The following is a 15,981-nucleotide window of genomic DNA, read 5'->3' as shown; positions in this document are numbered from 1 at the left end:
GTTAGAGTTTTTCACAAATACAAGGCCTCCTCTCCCAGGAAGTAAGAGTATTCTTGCACATAGAACATAATGAATCAAAAACAATTGGTTAATTTCTAGTTAGCCTATAAATTTTCTCTATTTTCATCCATTCATGTTCAATATATAGCGAATTTAGGTAGAAGTGTAAAAAGGATATGATTTAAGCCGGGCTCGGTGGCTCAGCCTGTAATCCCGCGCCTTTGGGAGGCTGAGGTGAGTGGAATGCCTGAGCCCGTGGGTTCGAGACCCGCCTGGGCAACTTGGCGAGACCTCATCTCTACAATAAATCAAAATGAGTTGGGCATGGTAGCATGCACCTGTAGTTCCAGCGACTTGGAAGGCTGAGGCGAAGGATCACCAGAGCCCAGCAGGTCGAGGCTGCGGTGGCCAGGAGCGGCCACTGCACTCCAGTCTGGGTGACAGAGTGAGACTCCAACTCCAAAAAACAAAAAACAATGCTCACAGCTCATCTTTAGAGGATGGTAGGAAACCAGCTCATTATTTTGAAAACTGGCAAAGGAATTAAGTATTTATCTCTTGCTTTTTCTATATAAACTATACCCCAAGATGGCCACAGTTGATGAAGGAATAGGTTCTTTTTAGTATTCCAGCTAATCACTGAAGAATGACAGAATTAAACAATCACTATTCTTCAACCCCTCAATGAATTAATGAATCTAGGTCTTATGAATGGCTGCTAACATCTCAGAGACAACCAGACGTACGTGTCTCCTAAATGGAAGTACACATGCCATCTGCAAAGTATTCTTGCCAGAAAATTCCAATTTAAACATGATCAAGCCTCTAGATCAGCACTATCCAGCAGAAATATGTGAACCACACATAAACTGTACATCTCAACTCAAACCAGTCACATTTCAAGTGCTCAATAGCTGAACTGAGCTTACTGGACAGTGCAGATCTGTTTAACCACTAAATTATAGGATATACAGGAACAGAGAAGGACATGGCAACATAAGGATACAACAAATAGCATGCAGGTCACCATTACATCCAGATATGAACAAAACGTAACACACATTTATGAGACAAGGTAATTGGAACAATGACTTGATATCTGTGACATTGCAAAGTTATTCAGTTCTTTCAGTGTGATAATGGTCTTGTGGTTAATTTTTTGTTGTTGTTTAAAGCTACATACTGAAATGTTTACAGAGAAACAAAGTAAGCGATGTCTGGAGTCTGCTTCAAAATAATCCAGGGTGACAGGTGGTTGTACAGATGAAACAAGATTGGCCTAACAAGTTGATAATGATTTGAAGCAGGACGATGGGTATATGTGCAGAATCATTATATTACTCTTTATTTTTAAATATATTTGAAATTTTCCATAATAAATTTTTTAAACTGCAGGATAGGATTACAATGACTGCAAGATAGGATTACAATGACACTGCTCATATTCTTCAACATATAATGCATTAAAGACAGTCTTTCTAAACCTGCAAAGAAACAATGGCTGCTGTCACCGCCACTAAACACAGCAACAAACCAGGAAAAGCTTACAAAATAAAAGCCAAACAACAATAATGCTCACTTTATTAGAGCTTTGCAGAGGCCAAATGGAAGAGGGAATGCTTTTTCCCTCCACCTGTGGTTAAGTGCCACCTCCTCCCTGGGTTCCATTGCCCAAGTTTTCCTGAGTCTTTGCCTCACAAGCCCTGCCCCCATCAATGCAGAGGTCTTGGTGGCAAGGCTGTCTTGACACCAAACATACATTGCACAATTCATCTTTTTATTTCTACTCTTCCTGCATCTCATCACAAAGCAAATAGAGAAGTTTTCTTAAAAAAAAAAAAAAAAAGGCACATGGGGCTGTAGGGCTATATGAGACTGATCATATCCATTTTTAAGGTTCATGAACTTTGCCACACATATTTTGGAGGCATGTGGCCCTCATTCTCCACCTGTTAACTCTATAATGCATAATGCATAAATTAAACAATGCAAATTAAACAGAAAAGGGACAAAAGCATTAGTAGCTCACACCCAAGAGCTTCCAACTACAGTACAAGACTTCATTTCCAAAGTTAATGGTGTCTTATCTTATCTAGAGTTAGATTTTACATTCAAAGTTTGGTGTTTGAGATTCACTTTTCTGCAGCAAATCCCTGTTCAAATTTGAATTCTGGGATGAAAATGTGTTTCATCAATGTGAAAGTGTGTGTTAAGTGATTCGGAAGGCAACACACCGGTGGCAAAGGCTCAACTTTAAAAATAAAATGATTTTTATTTAGTCTTTTGGAAATATAAATAACAAAATTATTGGCAAACAAACAAAAACTGGAATAAGGCAAAAAAAAAAAAAAGAAATCATGAGTGATCATCTCCAAGTATAACAGCATTTATTGATGAATATAAAAATAAGTCTTATTTTTATTTGCTCTTCCCCAGCTTTGACTCCATGGGTGGTTTTGGAAGCTTCAGGTCCTAAAAAGAGTCCATAGCTATACTGGTTCCTACAGTGTGACTTAGTGCAGTTAAGATCTCACTCCCACAGGGAAGTAAATTTCTATCCTTGGGGACTCTGAACAAATAGACCCTTAGGAATGTAAGAGGTACTTTCTTCTAACATGGGGAAATACAGCCATCATGCAGCGAAACACAATCCAATTTGGGCAGGTCCTCTTCAGGTCTTCCATGTTCTCCACATAAACAGCAAGACACAGCTACTGTCTTTTCTGGGAACCAGCTGCAGCCACTGCCATCTTCCTAAGCCCCAAATTGCACTGAAACTGGGATCAACAAACCTAAAGATAAAGCATTTCTGGCCTTTCCTCCTGGAAGTTAGTAGAAAGAAGAAGAGGTTTTGTAGCAAGTCTGCCTTCACACTCACTGTGGGTGGAAGGGCTAACTACTCAGCACACACCTGTATGAAGTATTTGAGTGCATGGAGTGTACTTACCCATCACCACACAAGGACATTACAGCAAATTAACAAGTCCCTCTGGACCAAGCCCCTCAAAACAGAGGCAAATTTGGTGAACCAAGGCCACTGCCTGTGGTAATAACCTCAGTTCACATAAATCCTTTCCTGAAGAACCACTTAATCTTCTAATTTAAGAGGCACCTCCGGCCAGCACAGAAGGAAAGCATAACTTCAGGGCAGGCAATGCCACACAGAGTTGAGCTGTGGTCTAGTCTGCAGCACAAAGGGCAGCATCATCACTAATATTCAGAGCTGGAAAGAGCACAACTGGTCCACACTCCTGGGCACTTCCACTACTGCAGTTTCAGAGCAGTTGCCCAGATGTCGCTGCTGGGGAGCAGAGGAAGCACCCATCCTTGGGGAATGAAGCTGCCTTTAGGATGATCAGATGGCACCAGGTACTGATCCCAATCATGCCTTAATAAGAACATTGCAGAACAACAGTTTGTTTTACTCCAAACAAGATATTCAGCAATTAAATACTCTATTTCTAGGGCTTAGCTTTCAAATGACTGTGTAATCTACTACAGAACTTAATTTCTAGGAACCATTCAAAAGACTATTTCTTACATGTACACATAAAGGGGGAAAAACTCCAAAGAACTTACAACCTTATGGATAACCAAATACCAAATATACAGCTGATCCTCTTTATTTGTAAATGTGCCTACTCACTAAAATTTATCCGCAACCCCTAGATCATCACTTAGGGCACTTTTATGGACACCTGCAGACATGAAGAGTCGTGAAATCTGAGTCATTACAACTCAAGTTTCTAGCTGAGGTCAAATAAGGCAACACCCTGCCCTCTGTTTTCATCTCATACTGGAAACACGTGTCCTTTTCTTGATCTACTGCATGCCATGTTTTTCACATTTTTGTGCTTTGTATTGATGATTTAGCTTTTCCTAAGTGCAAGAAGGCTGTGATGTGCCTGGTATAGAAAATGTGTTAAACAAGTGTCATTCAAGGCATGAGTTATAGTGCTATAAGCCATGAGTTCCATGTTAGTGAATTGATAATATGTATTAAATAAGGTATCTTTAAACAGAAACACACATAAAACAAGATACTGATCAGCTGACAAAAATGCTGTGACCAGAGGCTTTCTGGAATCTACTAACCCTGTGTTTCCTTTAGGAGTCATGGTTCAGTATTCTGTAACTAAGTGTTTGCAGTGCCTTTGTAAAATATAGCTGCCACAAATAACAAGAATCAGCTATTCTTAAGTTTAAAAGCTAAAACTTGTATATTAGCTAATAAATTTTTCCTTGAACATAAACTTGGTATGATAAAAAGCATTATTTCATGAGAATTACAAACTGCTGGACTCTGGAACAGACCTCAGAGACCACTTGGTTCAGTGCTTTTTAAACCATACTTTGAAGATCCCCAAGCCCTTGCGGAAGTATAGAAACAACAAAGTGCTTCCAGGCAACAACAAATTTAAACTGCCTGGGAACCCATCCTTTTGCTGTGTTTTACATATTGCTTTCTCAAAAGACTGCACATGGGGGAGCACTGTGGCTACAGTGCTGCCATCATCTTTATTTTACAGGTGAGGAAGTGAGACCCGGATCTGAAAACTTCACTCCACTCACTAGTAACTGCAGATTCAGATGAGGTTTCTTGTGCCCAGGTTTCTGGGCTCTGACCACTTAGAGCTTAGAAAGCAGCATGGGTCTTAAAAGCAGTTTCCACAAGACAGCAGTGGTGGATTTCTTTTCCTGGGTCTGTTTAGCACCAGAAGAGAATCAAGAGAAGGAAGCCAATGCTTTAAGTTAACATAGCAGCTATAACATCTGTAACATGGGTTAATACGAAAGGTAAGTCACAACCTGAATTTCAGTTTCCTCACCTGTTAAAATAGGGACATCAACTTTTCAAGCATTAGTGGGGACTAAACAAGACAGATGTGGCATCCTTGAGACTTGGAATTATAAACCCATAAGGAACTTTAAAAAGATACAGCAGTAGGCTTCAACAAGGTTAGCACTTCCTGCTACTTAAGAGAAGGAATGCAGAGAGCCTGCCCCTCTGACCTTATCTGGATAAGTGCTGGCAGGGAGTGCTCCGCCTGGAGGTAATACTGCCGGAAAGGCTGCAAAAGGTGAGCAAGCGGGAACTCGTCTGAAAGAAAAAAAGGTACATCATCACGCTTGATACTAGGCTGTTTCTCAAGGCAAGGTAATTGAGCCTACAATGCTGACAATATGATTAAATGTGTCTTATCTGTGTCTGTGAGCTCCATGGAATAGTTTAGAATTTCAAATCCAGTAGGTGTCATTTGTTGCCCACCACCTCTTAGTTTAAGCTGAGATCACCATGATAAGTACAATCTAGTATTTTCCTGTTTCCACTGGTTACAGAGAAACTTACCTGGATCCCCAAATAACTTGGACTCAATTTCACGTTTCTGAAGTAACATTTTCTCTCTCTCTTTCCTCTGTTTCTTTTCTAATTCTCTTTTCCTCTCTTCCTCTTGTTCACCTTCTAGCATGACTCTAAGGGCTCTCTCTTCTGCTTCATAGAGTTCAGAGCGTTTTTTAATGAGTTTTCTCAGTCGCTGAAGATGATGCTCAAAAGTCTCATCTGCCGAAGGTGGAGGGCAGACCCCTGAGCAGAAAGAATCAAATGGCATTTTAGATACATTTTCTTATCCCAAAATTCATGTTCTAATGGCCAGACTCTAAGTGCTACCTGTAGTATGAATTTGCTTATAATTTGAAAATTCTACCCATCCTTGAAGGCGCAATTTCATCTTTATGAGTCTCCAATTACTCGAACCCTACACCAGTCCTCCCTCTGGATCATACCACTTAAGCTCTGGCTCCATTTCTAATGGTTTTGATCCTCCACTTGGAACAGTGAGCTTCCTAAAGGGAAGACCTTGTCTTAACTTCAGTTTATGAAATTCCTTTGGCATCAACTCCCAGACCTAACTAATAAACAACTCTCCCTAGGACTGAGTCTGAATGTTGGGAGTGCATACTTGGATGGTGAGGAATAGGACTTACTTAACCAACCACAGAGACCTTGCAGTCTGCTGACAGTGAGGTGACCAACTGTTTCAGTTTGCCTGTTTTTATTTTATTTATTTATTTATTTTTATTTATTTTTTTTTTTTTGAGTTGGAGTCTCACTCTAGTCTGGAGTCTCACTCCAGTCGCCCAGACTGGAGTGCAGTGGCCGCTCCCGGCCACCACAGTGTTGACCTGCTGGGCTCCGGCGATCCTTCCGCCTCAGCCTTCCAAGTAGCCGGAACTACAGGCGCATGCTACCGCGCCCGGCTGATTTTTTTATTTATTGTAGAGATGAGGTCCCACTGCCCAGGCGGGTCTCGAACATGCGGGCTCAGGCAATCCACTCACCTCAGCCTCCCAAAGGCGCGGGATTACAGGCTGAGCCACCGAGCCCAGCTAGTTTGCCTGTTTTTAGCACTCAAAGTCCCATGCTCCGGGAAAACCAGAATAGCTATCAGTCCGATTTAACAGTGAGGTCAGCTAATAATATAGCCAGCACAGCTGAGGCCACAACCAAGAAAACTTGAAGACAGACTGGTTATCAGGTGATATAAAAGAATTACTGCTGATTTTTTGACATGATAATGGCATCACAGGTCATGATGGGTATTTAGGAGCTCAATATTTGTGCATGTATAAAATTTTTCATAAAGTACCATAAGAAAAGAACATTTTAATTTAATGAAACTTGAGTGGACTGCAGCTATGTATACACTATTACTTTGTTCTTTTGAATTGGAGTCTCACTGTCGCCCAGGCTGAGTGCAGTGGCACACTCACAGCCACCACAGCCTTGACCTGCAGGGCTCAGGAAATCCTTCCACCTCAGTCTTCCAAGTAGCTGAAACTAGAGGCATGTACCACCACACCTAGCTAATAAACTCACTATTTTAATGGCAATCCAATACAAAAGTTGCTAGGCAATTCAACATACAATGATGTGCATGTAACCTACCCTGTTAGTCCTTGAAGATTTTAAGGGAAATTTCTTTATTACCCAAGCATTTTAACAATACCAGCTAAAGGAATTAAAAAAACCCAATCTCACTACCACCACCAACCATTCTTTAATTTCCCTACATTCTGCTCCAGTATTTCTCTCCATATATTAGCAACTGCATGTAATTCAACATAATATCTATGTAAGTTCCATATCTCCATGATGATTCTCCACATTCTTCTGTCTTCATAACTATTTAATGGCTCTACTCCACTTCATCAAATCAATATTCCATATATACCTAAGCTCCCTACTCCTGTACACTTAAGCTATTCCTAATGTCCTGTTATTATATAATGCTATAATGAATACTCTTGGGCATGTTATTTTTCTTCCTTTGGATTTCTGTAAGAAAAATTCTCAATAGTAGGAATGTTTAAGAATACTTTCAAGACTATCAAACTGTGGTACTACACTGCTTCCTAAAAGAGATATACATTTACTCAGTTACCTAATATTCAACATAGAGAAGGTAATTAAGATATTTCTTTGATGAATGAATGATTTTCAAAGAGATTTTAACAATCTATGCTGCCATCTGTTAAGTACAATATTGCTAGCTTTGAGCACTAAACTTTCAATTTTAGTTGATAAATAGCATAAAATAATGGTTCCTCAAGTTTAGTAGCTGTCTCTCCTGAAGTTTTAATCTGGAGGTAGGATTCTTTTCTCCTTCAGCCACTACAGCTGAATGGTAGTGGAACTTACTCTCCTGTCTTCTCCTTCAAGGCTGACATTTCTCCAGATCATTTTCTCATAACAGTTTTGCTTGAACAGGTTTCCATTCGCTCAACTACAGAAACTCTGTACCTCAGGTTCATCTTCTACTACGTTGTCAGGCTAATATTTCCCAAGTACCCAAAATTCTTATGCAATGACAAATTAAGCTGTCACTCTGTTGCTCTGTAATAATTTCATGGCTCTGTTTTATTCCTTTACCTGTACACATAGTAAATATCTTAGACTTTGTACACCATATAGTTTCTGTCAGAACTGCTAAAATTTGCTGGTATGGCAAAAGTACCCAGACACCTCATCAGTCCGAAGGCCTACTCCTAAATCAGGCTGCTGGGCCACCCCACCCACCCCCCGTATCTCTCAGCCCCTTATTAACTCCCCAGTCAACCCTTCTCATCCAGTCTTCCCCTTGAGCCCACTAGGTTCTATCCACCTCTACCACTCACTCAGAGGCCTGCAGTTCCCAGACACTAATGCCTTCACCTCTGTTCCCCTTCACCTACAGTCACTTTAGGGTCTTATCCAGGCTTTGAACCTTGGTAAAATCAGAATAAAAGACTTTCACCTCTGAAGTCTTAAACCCGATCACTCCCTTCTCTGACTAGAACTTTCTCCCCTCCATTACTTTTAGTTCCTTCTTCTCAGAGACCTGTCAGTTTCACCAAAACCTGCAGCCCTGACATATCCAATTCCAACCTTCTTCCATTCCAAAAGAGTGGCCAACCCATCAAGCAAAACCCTAGCAGCCTATGCTCTGTGCTCACCTGCAGTTGCACAGTAGTACTAAGAGGCTTTTGAGTGTGTGACCTGGTGCAACATGCAGGGATGTCTACTGAGCCCAAGGCACTTCCCAGCAACTATCTTCCATGGGTCTCCAGTTGGCTCTCACCCATTCTTCCAGCAGATATTTAAAACCTTCACTGCTCTCCTAAAGCCCTAATGTCTCCACTAGCTCTCAGCAAACCATCTCACCTCCTTCCCAGAGAAAACAGGCCAGCAAGTGGGAATATCTCAACATCCTGCCCCACAGCCCTCATCTGCATCACCACCCACCCTCGCCTCCCTCGTAGTCATGCCTATGGAAGATGGCCCTTCTCCACCCAAGTTAATCCCACATCTGGGAGCTGAATCTCCCCACCTTCCATGAGACCCTCAGCCATCAGCTATCCCACCTGCTTCTCCCGGTCCCTGCCTCTTTTACTCAATCAATCCCTTGGCATTTAAACATGCTTACCCAAGACAGACAACACCCCTCACCACCATCACACATATTGCCAGATACTGATCTTGCTCTTTCTTCACAAGCATCTTTTTAGTAAGCTGAACTCCAGTTTGCATTTCTCATCTTCTATTCACTCTCTAACCTACTCTAGTCCAGCTTCTACCCCTAACACTCTACAGAAATGCCCCAGCACAAGTCACCAATGACCTGCTGGTTACTAATTCTCATAGATGTTTCTTAGTTTTTATACTACTTGATAATAAAAATAATATGGAACACTTATACAGCATTTACTATGTGTCGGAACTATTTTAAGTACTTTACAGTTACTAACTGAATCCTCATAACACCCCATGTGTAGGTACTATCATTTTTGTTTTTTTTTTTTTTTGAGTTGGAGTCTCACTCTGTCGCCCAGACTGGAGTGCAGTGGCCACTCCCGGCCACTGCAGCCTCGACCTGCTGGGCTCCGGCGATCCTTCTGCCTCAGCCTTCCAAGTAGCTGGAACTACAGGCATGTGCTACCACGCCCGGCTAATTTTTTATTTATTGTAGAGATGAGGTCTCGCCAAGTTGGCCAGATGGGTCTCGAACCCGCGGGCTCAGGCAATCCACTCACTTCAGCCTCCCAAAGGCGCGGGATTACAGGATGAGCCGCCAAGCCCAGCTAGTAGGTACTATCATTACTCCCAAGATGTAGGAAGTTTAAGTAGCCTGTCCAAGACTACAAAACCTCTCTAAGCACTTGCCACTCTCCAGAAGGAGGTATGGAGCCTACCTTTCCTCCCAGCTTTCTGACCTCTTGGTCTCTTTTGTGGTCTCTTTATCTACCTTGATTTTGACATTCCTTGTGTCTTTTGGACCCTCATCTGTGCTATTCAATCTCCTCAAGGTCATTCCGACTCATGGTTACATGCTGATGAACTCTCATTCAGGGTGTGCCACAGGCACCCCAGACTCAACAGACCCCACGCTGAACTTATCCACTTCAGCCTATTTCTCCTCCTTGTTTTCCCTCTCAATTAGAATGGCATCATCATTCACTCAGAAGCCCAGGCTAGAACCTGGAAGTCATTATTCCCTTCAGTTCCTATATGCTGAGTTCCCCAAGTTACTTATCTGTATGTACACACATCCCCTGTATTCACTGTCTGTTCAATTCCTCTACTTTTCTCCAACAGCTGTCTGAGTCATAGCTCATGCTCCAATACTATCCCTGCCCAGAGCCTAGCCAGTCTCTTTCCCCTTCTCCCTCCTCCTAGATGTTTCAAATCTTTCTCTGATCTGCTGGTCTTTGTCATAATTTCCTTTCAGCTTAAGCCCTCCAGTGGTTCCCCACAGCTTCAGGCATAGGTGAGAACTCTAGCCAGTCCCTCTAGACACTTTACAATATGGCTAACATACCCAGCCTCATGTCTCAGCCCTTACTTGGGGATGCATACAACTTCAAGAGAGAAGTTGCTGTACATTTTATTTTTAAGTACACAGGCAACCACCTGCTAGTTGCTAAATTATTTCACATTCAAGTCAGTTAACACCACAGAGGTTGCTTATTTATATAGATCATAATACTCCTAAAATGTCCTCCCATTTTTGGGACCAAAGTGAGGAAGATTAATATTCAGAAATGTTGGTAAATTGACTTGGCAGAGGTTTACTGAGCACTCACCTCATAGAGTTCATAGGGTAGAGAATATTAAATAGTAGCCTCAGGTTTTGCTTCCTAGTAAGAAAGAAAAACTGGTAGATATAGCAGTGCTAACTCTCCCCTGACTTACAAGTGCCCTAAAGAGTAGCACGAGGGGTCATGTGATTCTGAGGCCTGGACATGAATGAGCCACTCTGGCATGCAGAAGCAATCACTCAGCCAGTGAATGCATCTGGCAGGCCATACAATGGTCACAGTCCAGCAAATCTCTAGTAAGGGTCTAAAAGAACCACAGTTTTCAATTCTATTTTAAGCCACACAGGGAACATTGTTTGCTATAGTGGCACTTGCTAATATGTACACTCTCAAACATCTATAGAGAATGTCAAGGGCCTACAAGATACTAAATAAAGCAGCATGTGATCTAAACCTAGTACAAGTGAGAAGGAACAGGGGAGGATGGATGATGTGGCACCTGTATTGGGTTTTCAAGGACAGTGAGATCTGAAAGCAGTGAAGGTGGGGCTAAGGGCTCTCCAGATGAACAGAATGGCAAGAATAAAGACCCAGACAGGCAAGTGGAAGGCACAAGTGGGTAACTTCTAGAAAGCCAGCATGGCTGGAATCAACTTTTATGAAAAAGCTTAAACTCCCTTTTGGCTGAGTGGCACCATGGCGGTAGGCAAGAACAAGCACCTTACGAAAGGTGGCAAAAAGGAAGTCAAGAAGAAAGTGGTTGATCCATTTTCTAAGAGATTGGTATGATGTGAAAGCACTTGCTATATTCAATATAAGAAATGCTGGTAAAACGCTGGTCACTGAAAGGGTAAGGAAAATAGAGTAAGAGTTAACAAGGGATATGCTGTGTGCACAAGGAGGATGACCCCGGGGGTCCTTGGCTCGGGCGGCTTAGCTACCCGCCCAGGAAAAGGAAAGTAAACCAAATGTTCTGTAAACCAGGTGTTTTCAGCAGAGCATTTGGTTTATCAGAAAACTGGACTTGGACCCTAGCCAAATGTGAGTTCATGAGTACTGAGATAATTAACTGATGCCCGCTCTGTTAGCAAGGGGGGCTCCTCTTTGTCTGAACATAGCATAGGAAAGAGAAGTAAGGGAGAGCCCAAGATTTAGATTCTCGACTGGGTGATGCTGTCTCTGGTGCTGTTCCCGTCTGGGTGATGAAAATTTCCCCGAGATAGGATCACAGGATGGTGGTAAAGTGTTTTCCCCTTTTTTCTTTCTTTTTCCTCCTTACTAATATATATTTCTATATCTAAATAAAGCTGTTTAATTTTCTTCTGCTGGCGTGTGGCAGTGTTTTTTGCAGATCGAGCCCAATAATATTAGACCATGCATAGCAATACAGTAAGATTCCTTGCTGTCACAGTCACCAGGACACAAGGAACCAAAATTGCATCCAATGTACTCAAGGGTTGTATGTTTGAAGTGAGTCTTGCCGATCTGCAGAATGATGAAGTTGCATTTAGAAAATTCAAGCTGATCACTGAAGATGTTCAGGGCAAAACTGCTTGACTAACTTCCACAGCATGGACCTGACCCAGGAACAAATGTGCTCCATGGTCAAAAAATGGCAGACCATGATTGAAGCCCACGCTGATGTCAAGACTACCGATGGTTATCTGCTTTATGTTCTGTGTTGGTTTTACTAAAAAACGCAACAATCAGATACAGAAGACCTCTTACACTCAACACCAACAGGTGTGCCAGATGCAGAAGATGATGGAAATCATGACCCAAGAAGTACAGACAAATGACTTAAAAGAAGTGGTCAATAAATTGATTTCAGACAGCATTGGAAAAGACATAGAAAAGCCTGCCAATCTATTTATCCTCTTCATGATGTCTCTGTTAGAAAAAAATGTTGATGAAACCCAACTCTAATTCAACTCATGGAGCTGTATGGTGAACGTGGTAGTTCTGGAAAAGCTACTGGGGATGAGACAGGTGCTAAAGTTTAATGGGCTGATGGTTCATATCCATCAGCCCAGGAATCTATTTAACATCCAGGCTTTTAAGAGTGACAAGTAAAAAGTCCAATTTGTGATTAAAAAAAAAAAAAACTGCCTGCCTACAGTGTCTGGTGCTTCCTCCAGAGCAAGAGGAGACCACTGAGGTCTACTGAGTCCACAAGAGACATGTAGGGAAGCTGGGACATCCATGCAATCTACAAGGCCTGTCCAACCATGCATACCTGCTCAAACAGCAGAAATTCAGGTCTGAAATGTTTCTGAAGGAGCATGTCAAAGTTTCAACACTTCCTGGAGCACCAAGTAAGGGTAAAGCTTTCACCCTGGCACATGGGTGAAGTTGGCCAGCCACAAAAAGCCCATTCAGAAAAGTGTGGCCAGAGTGCCTGGGGCATGACTGATGAGTCAAGGGGATGGCAATGCAGGGGGCCCCAGTCTGCCACTCTTTTCAACCATGGCTACCAAAAGAGGAACATCTTCTGAGGCTTCCTGCTTCAAAAGTTCTGAGCTACTGTCGACAAGCCCACCCTATAGGGTGAAAATAATGAAGTTTCAAGTATTTTTCTTTTAATAATATTTGGGGTAGGGAGGCATTAGGGTAAAGAAGGGGAAGAACAGGAGAAGAAATGTAAAGCCACGGTTACCCTTCCTTGCTGCAGCCTCCTTCCTCAGTTTCCTCAACTTCTCCAAAGCTCGAAGAATGTCCACCATTCTTTTGGTGTCTGCTTGTTTTTTCCTCACTTCAGATAATACACCATCAGCAGCAGCTTTGAGTTCCTGTTCCTGGAGGAGAAACAAAGCCCATGAGAACTAGTACTAGCAACAACCTTACAGCAGAGAAGAGCTGCTTGGTGGCTAGACTTCAAAGGATCAAAAGGTCTCAGGGCTAGGAGACTACTGAACCAACTCCTGGGGCCCTGCACCCCCACTGATGGTACACCCTCATCTTAAAGAAGCACGTCTCCTCTCTATACCTTCCACACAAGCACTAGTTTTTGTTTCTTCCTCAGTGTTTTTTTTTTGAGTTGGAGTCTCACTCTGTCGCCCAGACTGGAATGCAGTGGCCGCTCCTGGTCACCGCAGCCTCGACCTGCTGGACTTCGGCGATCCTTCCGCCTCAGCCTTCCAAGTAGCTGGAACTACAGGTGCACACTACCATGCCCGTCTAATAATTTGTTGATTTATTGTAGAGATGAGGTCTCGCCAAGTTGCCCAGGCAGATCTCAAACCCACGGGCTCAGGCAATCCACTCACCTCAGCCTCCCAAAGGCGCGGGATTACCCGAGCCCAGCTCTTCCCCAGTGTTTCAAGTGTGGTGCAGGAGAACATCTGTAACCAATTTACCATGTCAAGTTGGGACTCACTTGTTAATAATACAGACTCCTAGACTTGAAGATTCAGACTCTCAGGGAAGATAAGAAACGGGGTTGAGCCAGGCTCAGTGGCTCGGTCTGTAATCCCTCGCTTTGGGAGGCTGAGGTAAGTGGACTGCCTGAGCCCGCAGGTTCGAGACCCGCCTGGGCAACTTGGCGAGACCTCATCTCTACAATAAATAAAAAAATTAGCCGGGCGTGGTAGTGCGCACCTGTAGTTCCAGCTACTTGGAAGGCTGAGGCGGAAGGATTGCCAGAGCCCAGCAGGTCGAGGCTGCAGTGGCCGCTCCGCACTGCACTCGTCTGGGCGACAGAGTGAGACTCCAACTCAAAAAAAAAAAGGAACGAGGTTGGCAAGGTCGTCAACTGTACAAGGAACTCTTAGTGACAATCCACGGGCAGGGTGTGTGCTACAGTTCTACAGTTCCAAGGATGTCTTCCACACAACAGCCCTTCAAACAGCTGCATACCACTGTCCTAGCCTTCTCAGATTGGTTCCCACATAGACTAAATGACAACAGTTCCTCAAGCCACTCCTCATGGGACTTCATCTCAAGAAAGGTGGTGGAGAGGATCCTTTTGCCTAAGGCACTCGCTCCCATTTGTCAAGTAAGCGCCTGTAATTCCACCATTACAGCCAATACCAAGCTGTTTCTCTTCTGCTTGCATTACTCCCTCTGCCTGAAACTGCACTGGTTGCCTTCACCTGGCTCTGACATTTCCATCCAGATTCAACTCAGATGTCATCATATCATTTGGAAATCCTTCCCCCAGGGGATGAGATATCCTTTCATTGAGCTTCTACAGCACCTTCAGCTGAAACCCTAAAACACACACGGGTCCACTGACACTCTAAGTGAGGCTCTAAGCTCTTCAAAGGCAAAGGCTATCTATGTGTTATTCATCCCTACCCTCCAGGCCTGGCACATAATGGGCTCTCATTAAGTTCTGCTGAACTGACTCAAACTCCCTCAAAGTGTTGCAGTGGTATTCCTGAGGGTGCAACAACAAAGCCTGACACCAATCCACCTTACGGCAAAGTTCCATCACACTCCAGCGGAGGGGGAGGAAGAGGAGAGGAAGGGAGGGGAGGAAGGAGGGAGGGGAAGGGAGACACTAGCTGACAGCTGCTGAGAGTGGAGGGAGGAGGGAAGGGAACCCTAGAGGCACTCAAAGGCAATAAACATATCTTAAACAACTCTCTGAACAATTTCTAGTTTCTCCTTGGCCCTAAAGTGCTTGAGATCAACAGGCTTTAGAATCAAATAACCTGGGCTCAAACATAAAGTTAAACTCCCATATACTGGTCGTGAGATTGTTGGCAAGTTAACCTCTCCATGCCTCAATTTCCTAATCTGTCCAATTAGGATAACACTTCTACTTCTTGGGTTGTTATAAAGAAACAAGATCTGGTGTATGTAATATTACCATATTACTCAAAAATTCCATTGCTGAACCTGGGGGTCTTAAAACTTGTAAACAAAGGAATTCTGGGAAAATCACTAATACCCCATCAGCCAACAGGGTATAAGTTCCTTGAGGTGGGGCCCCCACGTTCTCCGTATTTTGTATTCTTAAAATCATCTAGAGCAGTACAAGACACAAGGTCCCAGACACTCGTTAGTCTTAGACGTAAGTGGGCAACGTTGCAGCGGGATGGAGACCTGTCATCCTGCAATACCACGGTGTAAACCTGAACTTTGGGCTTACGAGACTTGACAGGCCACCTGGAGCTCCAGTACATCCTACGTCACCAACACGCGGTCAGCACGAAGAAACGGCGTGGAAAGGCTAGCTAACTGTCGTTTAGTGTTACGGACAAGAACACAGGAGCTTAGCCGTGGGAAGCTGCTCTGAGTCCTCCAGCCGCCAACCCGCCTCAGGACTGCGGCTCTCACCCGCTTCTTCTCCTCCACCTCCTGCACGCACTTGACCCTCCAGCGGTCAATCTCCTGCTCGCGGTCCGCGGCCCGCGCGGCCTCGGCCTCCCGCTCCGCCTCCCGTTCCCGGGCCCGCTC

At 43.5% G+C, this 15,981-nt stretch overlaps 1 pseudogene; it reads left to right on the top strand.

The window, feature by feature from the left end:
* Window positions 1-11,274: 11,274 nt before the first annotated feature.
* On the top strand, window positions 11,275-12,623 carry LOC110595475 (annotated as a pseudogene).
* Window positions 12,624-15,981: the final 3,358 nt, after the last annotated feature.

Source organism: Carlito syrichta, unplaced genomic scaffold, assembly GCF_000164805.1.
Source record: "Carlito syrichta isolate Samal-C Ts95f unplaced genomic scaffold, Tarsius_syrichta-2.0.1 Scaffold302272, whole genome shotgun sequence".
In the NCBI taxonomy this organism is placed as follows: Eukaryota; Metazoa; Chordata; class Mammalia; order Primates; family Tarsiidae; genus Carlito; species Carlito syrichta.
This window is presented reverse-complemented; position numbering and strand designations above follow the sequence as displayed.